At 50.2% G+C, this 3760-nt stretch overlaps 1 protein-coding gene across 1 annotated transcript in view; it reads left to right on the forward strand.

The window, feature by feature from the left end:
• The window catches only part of LOC116940673 (uncharacterized), a 6234-nt gene extending 5256 nt beyond the window's left edge, over window positions 1-978 (forward strand). The window contains exon 2 of the mRNA XM_032950805.2: window positions 1-978. This exon is cut by the window's left edge and continues 2846 nt beyond it. The gene's annotated coding sequence lies outside the window, so the exon portion shown is untranslated.
• The last annotated feature ends 2782 nt before the right edge of the window (window positions 979-3760 follow it).

Here is a 3760-nt window from a genome sequence, read left to right on the forward strand (position 1 = left end):
CACCAGCCATGCTGGCGCGCGCATCTACGATCCAGTGCCTCGGAAATGGATGGTTAGTGGGTCACACAGAGAGTTGCGTGTGAAACTCCCAAGCGTGCTTGCGGTATTCGCGAATCTGCGAATCTTTCTACGCGGGATTTTTTGTTTAAATCGTTCTCCACCCCCCCCCCCCCCTCCAAGAGTGGTGTCCTACGGGGTTCTCCCACTCGCACAAAACCACTCCTTTATTTTAAAAACAGGAATTGGCCAAAAAATCCCCAGAATACAGCACCCTCGTGAAAAAAAAGATTGAGTCTTTTGAGACGCGGAGGCTTTCGTAGATGAATAATTTAAATTTGTATTATCGTTGTTGTTTTATTCCATCGTCCAGTCAGTGATGGTCCGAGTGGAAGCCACTACCCGTGATTGCCATACCCCCCTCCCCCCACACACCCCCCTCTACACCGTCCTCTGTAGATATAAAAAAATGTGTATTTTTGTTGTGTACATATTAACTAGACGAAACTAACGCCATGAAATGCACACGGAGACTTTAAGCGGGGAGAGAGAGAGTGCGTGCGATGAAGAGACAATGACATTTACACGAGAAAGTAACACGAAAAAAAAACACAGCCAAACTTATTTTTGTATGTGGAGATGCAGTATTGTGGCTATGTCATTTGCTATGCCTTGCAGACGCGTGCTGTATTTTTGCTATGCGCGATTGATACGTGAACGTTTTTCTTCTGTTTGGTTCCCCGCAGTTTTGTATTCGCCGCTTTGGGTTTTTGTATAAGCGACCCCCCCCCACCTTCCCCCCACGTCGCCCCCCCCCACCTTCCCCCCCACCTCGCCCCCCCCTCCCGCCACACGGCATGAATGTACAATACGGTACGAAGCGACCCCCACCCCCCAAATACCCCTTCTTATTGTGTACTGTACATATTTTTAAACAGAAAATATGAAGCAATTGAAAAAATAAAACTAACTCGTAAATGATTTCTATTTCCCTCGCCTCGTGTTTGGAGTGCATTCCGAATGCGCACGCGCGCGTGTGGTATGGGTAGCGGTGGTGCAAGTGGTAAGCGCACTGCGCTATTGTGAACCCGGCGTTCCGTGTTCGATTCCTTGCTCACGAGCGACATCTGTGACGAATAACTGAACCGGTCCTGGGCCTCCACTTGGCCTTAATATTATTACCTAGTGCGGTGTGAACATAATTACTAGGGAGACAAAGGCGACCGGGTGTGGTGCTAGCCAACCACCCCTTCGTGTGGTGCCATGCCGACCTTCATAGATGCTCGTTAACAGCACTTGCCCCCAAGTCTGCTAAAGGCTATGTGGGGGGGAACTCTTCCTGCAGCTTTTCATCTCGGTTGGTAGCTTCAACGGTTTAAGTCTTCATCCTCACTGCTGGGGAAGGTTGTATGGGAGTAGGAACTGCTTCGGATATCACTCGCCACTGATGTTAGCCGTGGCTGGGAATCGAACTCGTTGGTGGCCAGGTTCATAGCATAATGCGCTAACCACCGCGCCACCGGCCCAACCATTATTAGCATGAACACTTTTCCAGATTCAATAGTTGTAAGTATTATATACAATGTGGATTGCCTTGAGTGTTGGGAGTTACTCAGCCGCTGGCTGCGTTGCGACAGAATTGCCTCTGCGGGAGGTGACTGGGTGGGGACTACCCATAGTCCCCCTCGGGGTAGTAGACAGCGCCTGTGCTGCCCGAGACCATCATCATCATGTGAAGCTGAATTTGTTGAACCACGTGAGAGCTCAAGAGACCGGGATGAGAGTCTCATTTACAAAAGTTGACTTGTATCACAAAAAAGCAAATTAAGAAAAAAAACTGCGTCACGTGAGACATTTCAAATACAGCACAGTTTTGGGGAATGTTCACCCATTATGTTTAGATTGATCACAGTCGAGTGGCAAACGTAAGTTGTAGAAACATTGAACAGATGAAGGGGATGGTGTCAACTGCAATTTGAGCGTGAAGCTGTCGTAGGTTAAGCAAACGATGCGACTCGTAATGCGTTTCCGGACCATGTCCGCGGTGGTGCGTGTCGACAGCCGAGGATGAAACGCGTTCAACACGCGTCTCAATCCGGAAGACCACGCTTGCGTTCAAACGATTCTCTATTAAAGAGCAGGAGATCATTCCGTGGAGGTTTAAACGTCTCCATTTCAAGCAAGCCCTTGGATAGACGACAACAAGAACATCAGCACGCGACATCGAGAAGGAAAAACTGGCACGGGACACAACGCAACGGGACGATACATGCAGGACATTGCGTGAAAGAGCTTTATGGCCAACTAGTAAAGGGTTGTCACGTGAACATAACGTGGCCAATTCGTCACTAGTACAGCACGCCGGTGTGTTGGAGAGCCAAGCCACATCATTTACAATCTGAGTACGACGTTTCGCCAGTAATTACAACTGGCTTTATCAGGCGATATAACGGGTGATACATACGCATTGATGCAATTAACACACACGAAGGCACGTGATGCACAAGAACGTAAAAGATCCCCCCCCCCCCCCCCCCCGTGAATAGCCGTCACAGATTTGTTGCGCCAAGTGAGCAGCTACCCCATACGAGGAACGGCACGGCCCACGACGGGCGTGGTGTGGCCAGGACCGCGCTCGACAGTTTTCGTCTCTCCCAGTGCTAAGGGTTCTCGCACCGCACCAGGCGTGCACTTGAGGGGTTGAGTACAACTGCGGGTAGCGAGGCCCAGGCCCGGCTTCTGACATCGCTTGTCACCGATGTTGATTGTCCGTGATCGGCAATCGAACTCGGGCTGGCCGCAACGCAAGTGGCCTAACCACTGTGCCACGAACGGGGATGTTGGCTAGCGTGCGTATGCTGCCTCTAGCTTTAACAAACGAATCGATCAGTCCGAGAGCGAACCAACCACGCAAGGAGAGAACCCTTAGCACACTCGCCTTCGAGACACCAGCCCGACCCACAGCCCCAACAAACAAGGCAATGAGGTACTATCCCTAACCTACACCACACACTGGTTGTACATTAACTGCACGAGTCTAACAGACACTAACCCCACCCGTAGTTCTAATTAACCGGGCACTAGCAGTAATCCCACTCCTGCCTACCACTAACCCTACTCCTGGCCCTAACCTTAACGCTACCTGGCCCTAACCGTGCCCATGCCTACAACTAACCCTAACCCTGGCTCTAACTCTAACCCTACCCCATGCATGTACCCCTAATCATAACCCTAATCCCTGCCTGTTGCCCTACTAATAACGCTAAGTTTCACCGAACCTTATCCCTGGCCCTAACCCTACTCCTGGGCCGAGCGTCACTTCTGGCCCTGGCCAAGGGGTCGGAAACCTGCGGCTCTTTAAAGGACTGCTTCGTGGCTCCCAACACTATAATTGCAAAGTTTTAACAAAAATCCTCCTAATTCTTTTCGATCAACGGTGAACGTCTAAAAGCCCAACAATAGCTTGTAATGCGGCATTACAAATCGCCGTGCGTGTGGTCTTCTTAAAATAGCAATTACAAAAAAAGAAATGGTTTGACGTTATTCGTCAAGTACCGCCGTCTTGTATTCACTCACGTGCATTGCGACTCTCGAAACATTTGCGTTTGTATTGTTTTACCGAATCCGAAGGAAATGTTTTCTTCTTCATATTTTTGGTTGACCCCCTCCCTCTGGCGCTCCGTGCACGTTCTCGCTTCTGCTGGCGGGGGAAGCAGCAACCACCGCTGGCCACATCAAAAACCCTCGTCTCCATCATTCACGC

Source organism: Petromyzon marinus, chromosome 9, assembly GCF_048934315.1.
Source record: "Petromyzon marinus isolate PM22_M1 ecotype Great Lakes invasive population chromosome 9, UKy_Petmar_22M1.pri1.0, whole genome shotgun sequence".
Lineage (NCBI taxonomy): Eukaryota > Metazoa > Chordata > Hyperoartia > Petromyzontiformes > Petromyzontidae > Petromyzon > Petromyzon marinus.